Here is a 19,020-nt window from a genome sequence, read left to right as displayed (position 1 = left end):
TCCATCAATTTGCTATCAGTCTACCTATATCATTGAATTTGAAGCGAGTTTCTTGTAAACAACACATAGCTGGGTCATGTTTTGTAATACACTCTGCCAATCTCTGCATTTTTAATTGATGCATTTAGAATATTTACATTTAAGATAATTATTGATATATTAGGGCTAAGTCTGATATTTTATTATTAATATTTGTTCTCTGATCCTTCTGTTTATCATGTTTTTGTTTCTTTTTTCTTGCCTTCCTGTTGTTTACTTGGACATTTTTTAGTGTTTCATTTTGATTTAATTGTGATTTTTTTTTTTTCCAGCATATCACGTTTGTCGTTTCCTTAGTGCTTATTATGTTTGGAAACTCTGTAGATGGGCAGCCTTCCATGATGGGGAGGAAGCTGCAGAGCCTGGGTCTCTTTATGCCACTGGATGGAGTCTGGGGAGACACAGCGCGCTTCACAGTGGCTGCTTCTGTGGGTGAATCAGGCCATGTGCTGGTGTCTAAGACGTGGACTGGGGGCCAGGACCGCCCAGGGCTTTGCTGCTACTACTATTGCTGCTGCTGCTGCTGCTACTGCTGGCAGATGAATCTCTCTGCAAAGACCCTGGGTTGTACAAAACAGGGGCTAGAGCTTCCTACTGGGTCTCTGTTGGGGTTCCCCTTCCCTGAACTTTGGCCAAAGAGAACAGGATGTTCTTGGGGGTTTTGTTGTTGTTTTGTTGTCATTTTGTCTGTGCCTGCTGGTGATTCCTGCACAGCCCAGGGTATACGGGAGATGAAAAGGAAACTTAGAAAACTTACCATGTTGCTGTTTCTCAAGTCCTGAGGTTTCTTGCAAGTACACCTTCTTTTCTTCTAGCTTTCAGAGTTCTTTATCATTGTCTGCTGAATAGTTTCCAAGGTACTTAGCTGTATTTAGAGGAGCAGAGCGGGGAAAAATGAGTTTAATCATCTTGTTCCAGAACTGGAAGTCGGCAGAGCCTGTTTTAAAAATAATGTTTAAAACAAATTTTATTTCCTGGGTGATTTTCCAGAAAGCAGAAAAAGTACTATCAATGGCACTTCCTGTAATAAAAACTACACCCTATGCTTTCTTGGAAGGAATCAATTGCGTTATTCAACAGTCATCTTCCTCTGAACCTGCTCTGCATTTAGTCAACAGGATATTGAATTCCTTTTAAAAACCTAAACAGGTTATCACTTCTTTCCTGAACCAAAAGTTGATTGGTAATGTAAATACTTATCTGTAACACAGAAAACTGTGTTTTCTTTGAGCTCTTCCTATTCCGTATCCCTTGTCTTGAATGAGGAGGTTTTCCTTTGGCACCGAAAGGTTACAACTACATTTATCTACAAATAAACTACCATAGAAGAACTGGAACTTTCCTAATTATCAAAGTTTAGCTGCACTAATAAAGCCTTCTTATATCTGTGTTCTACTCGTTTCTTGTCTTGGACCCTTGCCTGACACAGATAGTATGGGCTTTCAGCCCAGTGACTCACGGGAAACTACTATATTAAAAACTTGGAGCTAATGTTTTAAATTAACCAGAAAAAAACACAAAAGGCAGAGCACTGCACCAACAGATACAGCCCTACCCCTTTATAAAAGGAAAAAAAAATACTACCTTCTATACACTTTCCTTCACCACAAAGATAATCCTCTGGTTTTCTCTCAAGTAACCAGAGAGTGGACCCTCCCCCAAAACACAAGTTCAATTTGTTAAATATCTTTTGTCTTAAAGATATAGCTCAGGAAAAAGTAGACTGCACTTAACATGATTTATGTCATTCTTTTTTTGTGTGCCTTATATGATATATCATGACTTGCAAAACTCCTATAAATATGTAAAATATTAGAATGTATAGCAAAAAATGGTCAGTTTACATTATTTTTGGCTTGTCTCAGTACAAAGACTAATGAGGTAAAATTGAATATTTATATTCTTAAGATAAAATTGAATGTTCTAATGTGAAGTAACACATTTTCAAGTACATTGTTTTTTCTGAAATCCCTTTATCACCACTAACTCTATCTTTAAAAAAAAAAAAAAAGTTCACTACATGTACCATTTTCTGGCTCTACATGAAAAGTCTATTGCTTGAGTGCAGGGTTAAAAAGAAGCCAGTAAGTTAACATGTTATATTTGACATGGGAGCTGTTCACTCCAAATTTTAAGAAAAGCCAGAAAAATCACGTACAGGCAACCAACCAGTGTTAAAATGACTTTTTTTTTTAATTGTTAAAAAATCTATATAGAAGTACTTTTCTTTTAATTTGTAAAAGTAGAAGCAATTTGAGTCATTTTAATTTACAGCATGAATGGAAGTCTCTCGGAGTCATCTATAACCTCAGCAGAAAATGTGATTATAGAAGTTTACAAAAACCCCAGTTCCCCAGAGAGCTATGAAATGAGCAGAGTGCAGAGCATATTCTATCAGTCTCTTGAAATATTATTTGCCCTCTTAACTGATAAGGCAATGGAGGAAGAAAGTAAGAATGTAATAAAAATATGAAAAAGTGACTACCTTTGCCTGCCTTCAACAAACCTAACTTTAAATAAGATAAGAATAATGAACAAATCAGCAACAAATAAAACAGCTTTTCCCCTAGTTTCTTTTGAAGTGAATCTCCCTTTAGTTTTTTTAAATTTTGGGGGATCCTACAAATTAAGGTTTCCTTGCAAATGAATGCGTTTTTTATAATTTCAAGACTCAAAAGATAAACAAAGCAGTCTGTTTTTCTTCTCTCACCCACCCCAACCCTGTAAATAACCCCAGGCCACAGCCTGGGTCTCCCTCTATTCTTTATGTCTATCAGGGGCTTTAGAGCTGGGGAGGTCAGTAGGGGAAGGATGGGGAGAGGGGGAGGTGGGAAAAGGAGGGAGAAAGGGAGAATAAGTGGGGCGGGCTCATCTCAGAGTGAACCCCGGCTGTAGCTGCGTGCAGGATGTCACACGCGTGCCTGCACACGCAAAATGTACACAGTGAAACCAGGCAATAGAACTATTAAAAAAAAAAAAAGACTGAAAGAAAGAAAGAAAATGTACTGCTACATCAGCTAAAAACAGTCGTGTTCTTTCCTGGTTTGATGTCAGCTCCCAGTACTGGCTTGGAATTGCCCACAGCAATATTGGGCCCCTGCCCACTCAGCAGGCAGACAGCTTTCCCTGCCAGCAACAGGCTTTTAATAAAACAGGATGCTGTCCCACTACTAAGGCCCAGCCTGAGAATGGATCCCAGTCCATGTGAACTCCCTCTCCAAGAAACAGCAGTTCTGTGTTCCTTATCAGGAAACCCCGCTTTGGCGTTCCTGGCCTGGGAGAAAGGCCCCTCTCCCAGGGGCTTGCTCAGCAAGTGTTTGCAGGCAGCCGCTGGCCCCTGGAGCTGTCTGCTCTGCAAGGTTCTCACCACCGTGAGCTTGATCCCGCAGGGACTTCTAATTCTGTGTGTGCATTTCAGCTTTGAGGAAGGCTCTGTCTGACTCCGACAGTCAAACGGGATGGGATTTAAAATAAGGAGCTGGCTTCCACAGGCAGGATGAGGACGTTTCGCCTCTAGGTTCCTGCAGCAAGCCCCAATGAGTCATGCCAAGACTGCACTTGAACTGACTTCTCGTCTTAAGTGTGAGGAGTTTTATCATTTTGGGGAGGCTCACCCGTCTATTTGTTTACTTCTCATTTGGAATGAAATGGAGTATGTTCCATTTGGAGCAGCAATTTCTAATTTTTTTCCAGCTGCAGTTTGACAAAAAGTCCAAACTGAGGAGTGAGATTCCACGGCACCTTCCAAACCCTGGGGCTCCGTGGCTGCAGAGCCCAGGACCACCCTTCCTTGGCTTTATACCACCCTCTTGTCCTAGGGAAGAAGAACTGTGATTCTGAAAGTTGTCCCAGAGGACTAGCCCCAGTCCCACAGGCACCAGCAGGATCCCTTTCATGCCACACCGTCGTGTACAGAGGTGGCCGAGTATAGCACTGACATCACAGACCGGGAGACACACATGCCGTCAGGAAGCAGACATAGATGACATCCTATGACAGTGAATTCCAGTGGGAAGAGAAGTCATTGTTGTTGATAGAGAAGGCTGGACAACCTGGATTCTACCCCCAAATCTGCCCTGGCTTCCTGTGTGTCCTTAGACAACATGATAGATGTGTGACTCAGTGTCCCCATTTTGTAAAGTACACAGCAGGTTGTTGGAGGACGGGCAAACAACCAGCTCATATGCTGTCACTCTCCCTTCCCCCATCCACGCAGACACTGGGAATCACTCCCAGCACTTTTCTTCCTGTGCCCAGATGTGACAACTCAGCCAGCCACAGCCAAACGATCAGAGACAGCACCGGAGCGAAGGCTGGTGATGGTTTCTAAGGCTTCTTCCAACTCTGATCAGCCATAAGTCCCAGTCTAAGCCCAATACATTTCTGTTTACTTTGAAGTTCTGGGGAGGAAATTGGAGGAATTGGTGTTACAGGTGGTGTTTTCATTCCTTCTCTCACTTGAAGTTTGTGAGTTTGGAAAAGAAAAGGAGAAAGAGGAAGTATATGGAGGGAACATCTGGGCATGTAGATGGTGTCACAGTGGAGAATTTTGTCTCCTGGACTGCAGCCCAGATCCACCTCAGAACAGCGGGGGCCTGGCAGGAAGCAGGATGTGCTGGCCCAAAGCTGGGAAGAGCAGAGCATGCTGCAGGAGGCCAGCCTGTGAGACCAGAAAAAGTGCGATCGGTAACTTCAGAAGGAAGAGTGAAAAGAGCCCAAGTAAATCTACACAGCCAGGGAAGATGAAGCACAGCACAGGAATATGAGCTAGGACTCTTGAAAGCAGAAGGAATGTCTCTTGCTGACTCAAGCAGAGAAGGGAATGAATTGGAAGCTATGAAGGAGCTTGTGAGGTCAACAGGGGTGCTGGATTCTGACCTGGAGAACCAGGTTCAACCGGGACAAGAGTGTGCCACCATCAAGCGCCTCTGCAGGGAACAAGCAGCCTGCTGTCCCTCCTCCTGAGACCACTCAGCTCAGCTCAGCTCAGGACCTCCCTGGGGCAAGGGAGGAAACACTGTGGACACCTTTCCACTTCCACGCAGGTGGAAAAGCACCCAGATTTACCATGAAGACGGTGCCCAGTGAGAGAGCTAATGCCACAAAAGGACATCGAATTGGGGAAAGAAGAGGCAGTGGATTGATTCCAGGCTGCTGAAAAAGCAATGCCCAGCACTGTGTATAACACGGAGGTGTCACACACAACCACAGCAAGTAACCAGACTAGGTCAAGAGTCAGAGCAGTTAGCAAGCAAACATAAAATCCAATCCAGCAGGCCTGCGGGACAAAGTTAGGAGTAACTCCAAGGTCAGTTGCCAGGTGTGGAAACCCATATGGGAGGCTCGGTGAGGTCAGAGGGTAAAGACAAGGCGGATTAATTACCAGCTCTCAGGAGCGAGCTGAGTGGAGCACATGGAGGAGTGCAGAGGATGTCACAGACAAGAGTCAAGGTCAGGAATGTCCAGACCGAGATGAATGAGGGAGTAAAAGCAGGCACCTGTGCACAGGGCTCGGGGTTACCCATCTCAATTCTGGTGGGGTCTCCCTTGATAGAAAAGAACTGCATTGAAAGGCCGAGCTGCCCCTTAGCTACAGAGTGGAGGAGGTGTCCGGTTTGTGTCAGCAATATCACTAGCAGTCAGGAAGGCTCATGTGCTCTCTTCTCTGGGAAAGCAAGTCTTCCAAATTCAGTTTGGCAGAGCACCAGTTTGCTGGGATGGGAGCCAAACCTAAGCGCTGGGGTCCTGCTCCCCACCATGGCTCTGCCAAGCTGGAGGCTGCTGCTGTGCCACCTCCTCCTTCCACACAGAGCATCAGAGGAGCCAGATGGACAGATCCTGAGTCCTGGGGACATTATCAGGGCTGTGAACCCAGCTGTGCCAAAAGCCAGGTCTACCTTTGGACGTTGCTTAATGGTAAGTCCTAGGGGAAACGTCTCTGAGCAATAGATTCTCTTTTTGTGTTTAAGCCAGTTTGAGGCAGTTTTCTGTCACTTATAACCATAAAATGTGTCAGGAATAGGTAGACAATAATATTAATACTAACCAAAACTAAGCACTATTTCCTTCAATCCTCGTAACAACTCCAGGAGGTAAATTCTATTATCACACACAATTATATCAAATTGAAGAAACTGATGCTAATGTCCTAGTGCCACACAATATTAACCTGGAAGGCTGGGGCTAGGGGGTCTGAACACACACAGATCCCAAGTGAGAAAAAAGATTAGGGGGAAACTCCAAATTCTGCATATGTGTAGTAAATAATCCTGAATAAGCCCAGTGAGGACCAAAAAGAGGAAATAGCTAGAAAAATCCAATGTGGGCCACACAGGGTGACCACTGGTGATCTCAGACTTTATGAAAGAGATACCCAGAAGATGAGAAGTGGACACGGAGTCAAGGAAAATACCAGGATGGGGGGGGCCTGAACCTGTGAAAACCACACTGGGAAACCAAAAGCCCACACCATGCAGAGGCTGCAAATAGGCCCGCGATCTCAGAAGGGTTTTCAAAGCCATTTGAAGAGTAGGACAAGAAAGGGATTGCACAGGGAAGATGCTAAAATGTAGACACTTGGGGGAAAAAAAAAAAAGGAGGCAGAGCCAAGCAATTTCAACTTCATGTCTCTCCCTTCTAGTTAGAAAGATGCTCTTCCAAAAGGTGGACCCCTGGCCTGGTGAGAAGGCAGCAAGGTGGTGCTTGGATGCCCTACACGAGTTTAACAATGAAAACTCTTCGATGACCTGGCAGCAGCACAGTGACTCAACACAGGGAAGCCCTTTCCTGGGCAAATGGTCCATTTCCAACATTTGTAAAAATGGTCAATTGCTCAATGGCAATCCCCGAGGGAATATTCTAGAACTATTGACCATCTGGATTGAAAATATTTCAGAAAAAATATAGGGTACAACATGGGTTCAATACCCCCCAAACAACCATGAGTCTTTCATGATGGGGTGATTAATGCTGACCAGGTGACTCTGGTAAGTACTATATACCAAAAATAACCTCAGCAAGCAGCTGACAGTTTTTCAGAACAGTCTTGTTTTTGAAATGCAGGAATATGGACCAGATGAAAATAAGATAAGAGGGATTCCTAGTGAATTGTAAAAGGATGCCCAAATGAAATGATGAACTGTGAAGTCTTATGAAGGGGAACAGTGCCAGGGGTCATGTCCTTCCACTGGCCCAGCTTCCTCTGGCCCAGCCTTAACGGTGTCCTTGAAGGTGAACTTGGAGATGTCCTTTCAGTTGCTACTGATGGGGCAGGAATCAAAGCAGTGGGGGTTGTGGTCAGGATTGAGTGAGCTGGGTGTGTGACACACATAGCATCATTAGGCTGTTGCTCTGGTACTGGCCACCTCTACATTGCCTGGTGTCCTGTCTTTGGGGGCACAAGACTTGGATCCCCATCTAATCTCCCCATTATAGTTTTGCAATATTCATCAAATCACTCCACCATTCTAGGACTCAGTTTCCTCATCTGTAGATTTGAAAAAAGATGCCAAAGGCACTTGTGTCTAATGTGTGGGTAACCAGAAGCCAAGAAGGACGATGAATGCAATAAAGAACCAAATCATGAATGATTCAAATTCATTTCAATAGGACCAAATATGAGGTCAAATCAACAACACTAATAAGAATTTAGTTGGAATATATGTCAAGAAAAACACTGAATATTAAAAATGCGACTGGGCACAGTGGCTCACACCTGTAATCCCAGCACTTTGGGAGGCCAAGTTGGGTGGATCCCCTGAGGTCAGCAGTTTGAGACCAGCCTGGCCAACATGGTGAAACCCCATCTCTACTAAAAATACAAAAATTAGCCAGGCGTGATGGCGGGTGCCTGTAATCCCAGCTACTTGGGAGGCTGAGGCAGGAGAATCATTTGAACTTGGGACTCGGAGGTTACAGTAAGTCAAGATCTGTTGCAGTAAGCCAAGATCATGCCACTGCACTCCAGCCTGGGCAACAGAGTGAAACTCTTCTCTCCAAGAAAAATTAAATAAAACAATAAAAATAAAAATGCAACCTTAAAGAACATGCCAGGCAGAGCCATGGCTATCTTGACTTGACAGCTGCCTATATGAAAACAAGACTTGGGAATAACCCAGATGTCCAACAACAGCATGTGAAAGAACTTAAAAACCAAAGTGACCTGGGAAGTAGCAGATAGCTCTGAAAGCTGAAAATTAGGGGTCAGTTTGAATATTTTCACACCTGGGAATATAAAAGAAAATTATGCTACAAGATGAAGCAGCAGATGGTAAATACTGCCTATTCAGTAGATAAAGTTATGTGGAAGTGTTAGATGCAAATTTAGAGTGATTGGCAGTCTTAGGGAGAGATATTTTCTCTAAAAGTTGTACCCTCACCCCCAGAATTAAAAAAAAAAAAAAAAAAAACCTGGAGATTTTAGTTGCCATGGGTTTAATGTCAGTTGATAATATGAATACTAAAAGTCAATGTGGCTTTATTTTGTCTCAGTGGAAGTATAATGTCTCTGCTGGTATGCTCCCCATAGGGCTCATGCCAGTACCAGGTGTGGCAGACCTGGCACCTGGATGAGGATATAGGAGCTCATCCAGTTAACAGGTGTGTTAGAACAGGAAATGAGTGTAGCCATCCCACACAAGCTTGTTCCAGTACATCTGGACTGCCTTTGTTTGTTTGTTTGTTTGTTTGTTTGTTTTGAGACAGGGTCTTGCTCTGTCACCGAGGCTGGAGTGCAGTGGTGCAACCATGGCTCACTGCAGCCTCAACTTTCTAGGCTCCAGCAATCCTCCCACTTTATCCTCCTGAGTAGCTGAGACCACAGGCATGTGCCACCACTCCTGGCTAATTTTTGTATTTTTGATAGAGACAGAGTTTTGCCATGTTGCTCAGGCTGGCCTTGAACTCCTGGACTCAAGCCTTCCAAAGTGTTGGAATTACAGGTGTGAGCCACCACACCCGGCCTGGACTGACTTTTTCAGAAGGAAACTAATGATAGCATCCAGATAGATTAATTAATTAAATGCCAAAAATGAACACACTGCACAGTTAAAATAAAATAGTAGAGCTGAACATTTATCTATACTTGATAGGAATGAAAACTTTCTAAGCATAAAAATAATGGGTATAGTCATAGATTAAATATTGGTAAGCATACAAGACTTAAAACTTCTTAGTCCTAAATGACCATAACAAAATTAAAAGCCAAGAAGAAAACTGGGGAATTTACATGACAGATAGTGGACTAATAATATACGTGTGTGTATACAGAGGACAAAGCTAACAGAAAAATGGGCAAAAGCCATGAACAGACATTTTGTAGAAAAACAAATGCAAATGGTCTATAAGAAATGGAAAGATGCTCAAACTCAAAAGCAACCAAAGAAATGCAAATAAAAACAGTAAGCTAACATTTCTCTTTCAAGATGACTAAGAAGATCATGTATGCAAGGGTCCAAGGATATGAGCAACAGTGCAGGGGAGCACAAATTACATGCACTGGGCTTGACTGTCCATGCTGGTCTCACTAGCTAGTTGTCTTTGGGTAGTTTATTTATCCTTTCACACCATCATGTCCCTTGTCCATTAACTGAAGATTATCATAACTCTGGTCTCACTGCGCTATTAGGAGGATTGGCTGAGATTACTCTAGCCCAGTGGTGACACTTACCAAAATTGTTTTTTCTAGCTAGAAGCAAGCAATCAGGGAATGCTTAAATAAATCATGATATATTTGTAAGATGAAATATTACACAGACATCAAGCATATTGTTAAATGTGTATTGTTGAAGGCCATTTCCTAATAAAAAGTGTGATAGATGTCATGGTCCCAATATTATAATGAAAAATTCCACACATACTTTTTGTATACAGAAAAACATGGCTAAAATGTTAGTTTATTTCTAGTGGTTTTGTCTGGTGATGGGATTATAGGTGATGTTTTTTTAAAGAAAAAACAAAGTATGTAAGGACAAAAGAATTTGGAAAATGGTATGGATACCGTACAAAACCAAAACAAAGCAAAAAATCCTCCAACGGGTCCTGAGAATGACATTTGGCTTGCGTTTTGATTGCTAGAAACTTTGTAATATCTGACACAGTTGGAGGAAATAGCCATGTGTGGTCTAGAAGAGATAAGCTTTTTTGGGGGCTGTGACACCTATCTGTATATATTTGATGAATGTCATATCAGGACATGTCCCAATTTTGTTTTCTGCAAACTAGCACATTCACCTGACACTCTTGCAGCATGGCAAGACACCTTGTAGCAGGAAAAAAGACTAATGAGTCCTACAGAACTTGGAGCATCACAGATCAGTAGACTTTAGGGGATTGACTCTCACAGACTGACTCGGTGAACGGTCATGCTCCATGGCCACCAGGAGAACAGGCAAGAACCTATCTATTCTAGGGGTCCCATGGAGACATCTCCGGCCCTGCACAGAGTTTGGGTTTGATAACTTCCTTCCCTCTCTTCTTCCCTCCCTCTCTCCCTTTCCTGCAACACTGGGATCAGAACCTTTTTACCTGGTTGAACAAGTAAGCGGTGAGTTGCGGAATGCAAGGGCCAGATACTCTTGTATTGTAGTTAATCCTCACAATAGATTCTTTCAATGTTCTCGTTTGCAACTCAGACAAGTTAAGTCACTTGAACAGGGTTGTAGGCTCAGCAAGAGTAGCACTGCAACTTGTACCTCTGAAGGTGCAGAAGGTCCAGAGCAGAGCAGTCTTGGACCCAGGCACATGGAGGGGGACACCTGCTATTCCCACCATTCAGGATCCAATCCCATTTCTCCTGGCCCAGAATGCTCCCACGCCTAGCCCGACACTGTGTAGGTGGAGCTGCCAGATCCAGAGGTGGACGAGTGGCTCAGAACCACTAACCAGCCCACCCCACGTCTCAGTCGCAATGACCAGCCCAGGATGAGCAGCTGGTCCCGTCATTGCCACTCCCAAGACACCTGTCACCTGGGCTGCTGAGAGGACAGGCTGTGCACCGAACTGCTGGCAGCCACTTCCCAGCACCTCCTGGCGACGGGCCCCTCAAAGACAGCCAGCTCCTAGGAAGGTGAAGCAGAGACATGGAGAAAATAGCCCCATGTCTAATGAGTTTAATGACGCCATTAAACTCAGCTGGTCTTGAGCTTTTCCGAAGTAAACCAATATCTTTCTTTCTTAAGCTACTCTGAGGTGGGCGTTCCCCTCACAGCCCAACTGTCTGGACTTTTATACAGCTAGGGCCAGCAGTGCGAGCAGTCATCATCAAACCATGCAGGCCTGCCTGCGAGGGAATGGGCAGCGTGGGGTGGAGGAAGGTTTAAGATGTTATTTGAATGGGAAGTTGCTGGCAACTCCTAGGTATTCCGGAGGTGTTAATTGATGGTGAAGCATTTATGACCGGGGCACATTTCACAGCTCTGGGCCACCTAATGTTACAATGTTACTTCTCCTTAAAGCAGTTTTGAAATAAAACCCAACCATTGGCCCTTCTCACCTACCGCAATTAAATACAAACACCCACAGACACTGGGCCCTCTCAGGCCTGGACTGCGGCTGCCAGGGACGCAAGTGCACGGTGGCTGTGTGTTCCGTCACAGCACCACCACACTTGAATTTCTAGCCTCAGAGCCTGTCTTTTGGATCAGCGAGCAGTTGTGGGTGAGAGCCTTGTGCCAAGCTCCTGGTGGGCTCAGCTTGGCTCTCTGCTTCTTGGCTTTTACAGCAGGACCCCAGAGTGGAGAGTAGGCTCATTCTGGTTTCATGGAGCATGCTCCCTGCTGTCACTGTGAAGAAGGTGGCATCTTGGCTCTCAGGAGCCTGGCCAACTGCCCGCAGACATTGCCAGTGAGTTCCCTTGTCCCTCAGTACAGGCACTGGAGGCTTCCCTGGCCACTCAGGAAGGGTTTTCATCTCCCCTCTTGGCCCTCCCTCTGGATCCTAACATGAGGCAGGCGGTCAGACAGTCCTAGCCGAGGGCCGGCCCTGTCCTCCCTGCGGGACCCTGGGCTGTCACACAGGCAGTGGTGGTTATTCTTACAAATGGCTAAGCAGACCTTTTTAGAAAAGTGAGCTATTAATAGCAAAGTGCTGAGTGAGAGGCTCCCGTGCATGAACCTGTGTGAGCGTGTGTGCGTGAGTGTGTGTAAGTCTGGGGGAGCGCATGCACAGGTGTGCACATGAACACATGAACACCATGCAGACAGACGCATCTCCTTGCAGTTGCCCACATGCACTCCTAGTCTCCTGGTCTGCCTGGAATCCCATTCTGGAACTGGCCTGCCCCTCTGACTTTTTGGACAAGAAAAGGCCAGGAGAAAGAGGCTGCCTGCGATGCAAGACCAGACATCTGGGTGCCCAGAGTGGTAAGCAGCGCTGCTTCCTGGGGCAGAGATGCTGCCCAGCGAAATGTGTGTGGATCCATCGGCAGACATGGAGACAGTTACTTCCTTTGCCTGTGATGCTGTGGACCCCGAGAGACCCAGCCTGGACATTGGTTTTCGTGCTTTCTTCCCTGGCTTGGGAGGAAAAGGACCCTGATGGCTAATGCATGGCAGGAAGCACAGCTTCCAGATTTTCTAGTTATGCCCAAGATGAAAGAGGACTTTCTGAAAAGAAGAAGGAAAAAGATGGAGAGAGAGGAGAGAAAGAGAGAGAGAGAGAGACAGAGAGAGAGAGAGAGAGAGAGAAAGAGAGAAAGAGAGAGATTAAGGGTTGGGGGAACTGGAAGGAGCCCTGAGTAATGTATGGAAAGTAAAAAGCACAGAACACTCAGCTCAAGCAATTGTTTTTCTCCTGGAGGCTAAAATTCATGGGCAGGTAGCCAACAGCCACATTAGGATAAGAAATGTAATCTGTTTATAATGAGTTTGCAAAATACCACTCACTGGTACAGTGAATGTGCAGGACACCCTAACCTGCCGTGACACTGGCCTTGGCCTGCTGTCTGTGGCAAACGCACCGGAGCTAGTAGGTGACTGTTGGGAAAGCCTAAGTCTCCTGGTTGCCTCCTTTCTCAATCATCTATTTCCCTCTGGGGCAGGTGAGCACATTCCCAAAAATGACAGCTGGAGTGTCCAAGAGCCAGTAGAAGCCCCTTCTCCCTCCCTTGCTGGAACCATCATCGCTACCGTTGCAGAGACTTGAAATGACCTCTCCAAGTCGGAAGGCACTCCAGAGATCACTCGACCCCACTGATGCAGGAAGTTGGGTGTCTGCAAAAATTCTCCTGCAAGGCCCTGGGCTCTGTAAGATCACTCCCACTTCTGGGCAAGATGCCAGCCTGGGCAGCTCTGGGCTGCCTGGCCCTAAAATGCATTGTTGTCTTTCCACTCTCTGCACTTTCTATGTCTGTAGTGCCTGCCACTTTTCAGAACAATAGCGAATAAAAACAACAGCCAGCATTTATTAGGCATTTACTGTGAGCCTGGTATTATCTAAGTACTTCATTTGCAAGATCTCACTGTACCTAAAACCAGCAACCCACTAGGGAGATACCACTATTATCCCGTTTTACAGACATGAAAATGGAAGCTTAGAAGGCTTCAACAATTTGTCCAAACGTCCTCCATTCGTGGGATTTGTGGTGGAGTGTGGATTTGAACACACGATTTTTCAGTTCCAGAACCCATGCTCCTCCTGTCATACCCTGCCATGCTCTCCCTCCTACGTGGTGGTCCACAGAAGGCTTCCCTCCCAGCTACACATCCCAGAACTGGCACAGGTGTATCACTACCTCCATTTCTCTCCTGTAAACTAGAGAACAGCTTTATTCTAGAACCTCCCTCTGACCTCTGCAAATTCTGTCCATCTGTTCAGAATCGAACAGATGCTAAAACATTGTGGCTAAAAGCAAGAGCATCAGAATCAAACAGATCTGGTTTAGAATTCTGCTTTAGCCTCTTGCCAACCTCGGGCAAATTACTCAACCTCACTCAGTCTCCAGATTTCCATCTGTAAAAACAGAGAGAGCACTGTACTACCTAACAACCCCATGGGATTGTTATAAGAATTAAATTAGATAAAATATAAACAGCTCCCAGGCTGTGTTTGCAGATGAAAGGCAGCTGTGCTAAGCACATGATGACAAACGTGACAAGTCTCAAAGGACATGTGAGTGGATGTCCCACCATCAAGATTTCACTCCTTGCCCAACTTCAGGGGTAAGAATCCTCCAACATCAGGGGAGTACTTGCTCAAAGACACACAAACCAGAAATCCTCAAGAAGCCATAGTATGGATGTGGCTTTCTAACACTATGCTACCATTTCCCATGGGGAAGAAGTGGGGAGGGAGTTGGTAGGGAATCGAGGAAGTACAGGGCCTATGACAGGACTGAAGCCCCCCTTAAGAAGCAAAGGAGGAGTTCTGTCCATCAACAGCTGAATGTTGAATACAGACCTCTAGTCTCGGCCTTGCCACTGAGGACTCATCATGCAACCCTAGGGCCAATTGCTCCCTCTCTGAGCCTTGGGTCTTCACTACCATCAACAGGTGAATTGGAAGTTGCCTCTGAAGTGTGCTGAATTATGAGGAATGAAGATGATTTAAAGACATAAGCTTTTTTCCTTGTACCTTCTTCCAACCTTACCTTCTCCAAGAACCCTCCTCTGACCTCCTCCTAAAAGGTCCCTGTATTAGCCCATTCTCACATTGCTGTAAAGAAATGCCTGAGACTGAGTAATTTGTAAAGAAAAGAGGTTTAATTGGCTCACAGTTCTACAGGCTGTACAAGCAGCATGGCTAGGGAGGCCTCAGGAAACTTACTCATGACAGAAGACAAAGCCAGAGCAGGTATCTTCACATGGCCAGAGCAGGAGGAAGAGAGAGAGGGGGAAGGTGCTACACACTTTGAAACAACCAGATCTTGTGATAACTTACTCTCACTATGGCAATACCAAGGAGGATGGTATTAAACCATAAGAAACCACCCCCATGATCCAATCACCTCCCACCAGGTCCCACCTCCAACACTGGGGATTACAGTTCAACATGAGATTTGGGTAGGGACACATATCCAAACCATATCATTCTGCCCCAGCTCCTCCCCAAATCTCATGTCCTTCTCACATTGCAAAATACAATCATGCTTTCCCAACAGTCCCTCAAAGTCTTTTAACTCATTTCAGCATTAACTCAAAAGTTTAAAGTTCAAAGTCTCGTCTGAGACAAAGCAAGTCCTTTCTACCTATGAGCCTGTAAAATCAAAAAGAAATTAGTTACTTCCAAGATACAATGGCAGTATAAACATTGGGTAAATATACCCTTTCCAAAAGGGAGAAATCAGCCAAAAGAAAGGGGCTACAGGCCCCATGCAAGTCCAAAACCCAGCAGAGTAGTCGCTAAACCTTAAAGCTCCAAAATATTATCCTTTGGCTCCATGCCCCACATCCAGAATATGCTGGTGCAAGGGACGGGCTCCCAAAGTCATCGGCAGCTTGGCCACTGTGACTTTGCAAGGTTCAACCCCCACAGCTGCTCTCATGGGCTGGCACAGGGTGCAAGCTGCTTGTGGCTCTACCATTCTGGGGTCTGGAGAATGGTGGCCCTCTTCTCACAGCACTACTAGGTAATGCCCTAAAGAGAACTCGGTGTGGGGGGTCCAACCCTACACTTCCCCTCTGTACTGCTCTAGTAGAGGATCTCCATGAGGGCTCCAACCTTTTAGCAGGCTTCTGCCTAGACATCCAGGCTTTTCCATACATTCTCTGTAATCTAGGTGGAGGCTCCCAAGCCTCAACTTTTACACTATGTGCACTAACAGGCTTAACACCACATGGAATCCATCAAGGCTTATGGCTTGCATCCACTGAAGCAGCATCCAGAGCTGTACCTTGGGCCCTCTTAGCCACAGCTGGAGCTGTAGCAGCTGGGATGCAGGGAACAGTGTCCCAAAGCTGTGCAGGGGAGTAGAGACCCTTGTTCTGGCCCCTGAAACTATTCTTCCCTCCTGGGTCTCTGGGTCTATGATGGGATGGGCTGCTATGAAGCTCTGTGAAATGACGTCAGGGCCTTTTTCCCATTGTCTTGGCTATTAGTACTTGCCTTCTTTTTAGTCATACAAATTTCTCCACCTGCATGAATTCCTCCCCCTGAAAATGGGTTTTTCTTTTCTACCACATGGCCAAGCTGCAAGTTTCCCAAACTTCTATGCTCTGTTTCCCTTTTAAATATAAATTCCAATTTCAGATCATTTCTTTGTTCATGCAAATAAGCATAGGTTGTTAGAAACAACCAGGCTACATCTTGCATGCTTTGCTGCTTAGAAATTTCTTCTGCCAGATACCCTAAATCATGACTCTGAAGTTCAAAGTTCCACAGATTCCTAAAGCAGGGGCACAGTGCAGCCAATCTCTTTGCTAAAGCATAGTAAAAGTGAACTTACTCCAGTTTCCAGTATGTCCCTAATTTCCATCTGAGACTTTATCAGCCTAGACTTTACTCTTCATATCACTACCAGCATTTTGGTCACAACAATTTAACAAGCCTCTAGAAAGTTCCAAATTTTCTTTCATCTTCCTGTCTTCTTCTGAGTCCTACAAACTCCTGCAATGTCTGCCCACTACCCAGTTCTAAAGCTGCTTCCACATTTTCAGTATCATTATGGCAACACCCCACTCTTGGTACCAATTTTCTGTATTAGTTAATTCTCACATTGCTATAAGGAAATGCCTGAGACTGGGTAATTTATAAAGAAAATAGGTTTAATTGGCTCACAGTTCTACAGGCTGTTCAGGAAGCATGACTGGGGAGTCCTCAGGAAACTTTTACTCATGGCAGAAGGCAAAGCCAGAGCAGGCATCTTCACATGGCCACAGCAGGAGGAAGAGAGACAGAGGGACATGCTATACGCTTTTAAACAACCAGATCTTGTGATAACTTATTCTCATCATGACAACACCAAGGGGGATGTTGTTAAAGCATAAGAAGCTGTCCCTATGACCCAATCACCTCCCACCAGGCCCTACCTCCAGCATTGGGGATTATAATTTGGTGTGAGATTTGAGTAGGGACACAGATCCAAATCATGTAAGTCCCTCCCCTGACCATCACCCCTAAGTTCCTCTCTCTACTTCCAGACCTAAAATGACACCCTGCCTACCTCTGGATCAACTGTAATACCCTACCCACTTACCTGGCTTCTTTTCCTTCATAACACGTATTTGCTAACTGATGTTTTTGTCTTTTCCTTCACTAGCATGTCAACTGCACCAGACCAACTTACATTTGTTCTCTTTCCTACTGAGCCTTGAATGATTCCTGGCAGAGAATAGGCCCACTATATAGCGGTTGAGTAAACAAATGAATGGATGAAGAAATGACTTTTTATATTATTTATGAAAATTACAAACTCAGCATGTCAGAGCTGGAGGTGACATTTTTAAACATTATTACCACAGAACCCTGCATTCAGATGAAAGTTTATTCACACAATTTTTTAAATGTCCCAAATTAAAATGGCTCTTTTTGGCTTTATTCATACTAGCCAAAACCTGGAAACATCTCAGATATCCAACAATAGAAGAAAGTATCAACAAGCGGTGGTATATGCACACAACGGAATACTACTCAGCAACAGAAAGGAATGAATTATGAAACTCGGTAAATATGAAAAACATAGAACAAAGAAGCCAGACAGAAAAGAGTGCATGATGTCCCTTCTATTCATACTGCATTCTAGAAAAGATGAAACTAATCTAGGAGGTGTAAAAAACAAAACAAAACAAGGTTTGTCCCTGCAAGGTGTCTGGGGAAGGGATTTGACAGGGAAGGAGGAAGAGGGAACTTGTGGGGTGATAGTTCTGTATCTTGACAGAGGGGTGGGTGGTACTTATCAAATGGTGCATGTAAAAATTGTATATTTCAATGTACGTAGAATTTTCTTTTTTTTGAAATTTGTTTTCTTTCATTTTACTTTTAGTTCTGGGGTACATGTGTAGGATTTGCAGTTTTGTTACATAGGTAAATGTGTGCCATAGCAGTTTGCTGCACCTATCAGTCAATCACCTACGTATTAAGCCTGACATGCATTAGCTATTTTCCTGATGCTCTCCCTCCCCTAAGCCCCCACCTGCAGCAACAGGCCTCAGTGTGTGTTTTTCCTCTCCCTGGGACCATGTGTTCTCATTGTTCAGCTCCCACCTACAAGTGAGAACATGTGGTGTTTGCTTTTCTGTTCCTGTGTTAGTTTTCTGAGGATAACGGCTTCCAGCTCCATCCATGTCCCTACAATGGACATGATCTCATTCCTTTCTATGGCTGCATAGTATTCCATGGTGTACATGTACCATATTTTCTTTATCCAGTCTATCACTGATGCCATTTTGGTTGATTCTATGTCTTTGAACATATGATGTTTTAAAAAGCCTTACCACATCCATTACAACTGTAAGGTTGCTCTCTAGTATGAATACTCCGATGTTTCCATTTTGATGTTCGGGTAAAAGTGTTAGCGTGCACGTTACATTTCTGTGGTTCCTCTCAAAGATGTATATTCTGATGTCTGGTGAGTTCTGATGCCTGGGGAAAGCCTGACAGCAATGTATGTATAGTTTTCATCTCACACAAGAAAAAGAAAAATATAAACAAATATTGGGCTGTAGTTAATGATATGCATACTGAAATGTGTAGGGTCATATATCTGCAACTTCTTTTGAAACGTATACAAAAAAAGAAATGAGGAGCTTCTGTTCCAGAAAGCTTCAGTAGACTTACTTGTTCCATTGCTTCTGCTAAACGCCACTAAAAAGTGTGGGTGTTATATTAAAAACATGCAAAAGAAGACCCTGAAAAATGGAGAGAAGACAGACTGTCTAGAGATCTTGAGACTGGAGGAACAACATGGTGGAGAGTGCCCTAGTTTCTTTCTGTCTTGTATATTCCAGATATCGAGTTGAAGAAGCTGAACTCAGAAATTCCAAATGAGACCAAGAAAGCCCCAACAAAAGCCTGCTCTCTCTAGCCCAAGGAGCTGGACAGCCCAGCAAG

At 44.5% G+C, this 19,020-nt stretch overlaps 1 long non-coding RNA gene across 1 annotated transcript in view; it reads right to left on the bottom strand.

Annotated features, from left to right (window-relative positions):
* Positions 1–294: 294 nt before the first annotated feature.
* Positions 295–19,020, bottom strand: part of LOC101013385 — a 153,599-nt gene continuing 134,873 nt past the window's right edge. The window contains exon 3 of the long non-coding RNA XR_002516850.2: positions 295–904. This is a non-coding gene — a long non-coding RNA (uncharacterized LOC101013385). The remainder of the gene's footprint in view (positions 905–19,020) is intronic.

Source organism: Papio anubis, chromosome 14 (genome assembly GCF_008728515.1).
Source record: "Papio anubis isolate 15944 chromosome 14, Panubis1.0, whole genome shotgun sequence".
In the NCBI taxonomy this organism is placed as follows: Eukaryota; Metazoa; Chordata; class Mammalia; order Primates; family Cercopithecidae; genus Papio; species Papio anubis.
The sequence above is the reverse complement of the archived record's forward strand: the minus strand, read 5'-3'. Positions and strand labels throughout refer to the sequence as shown.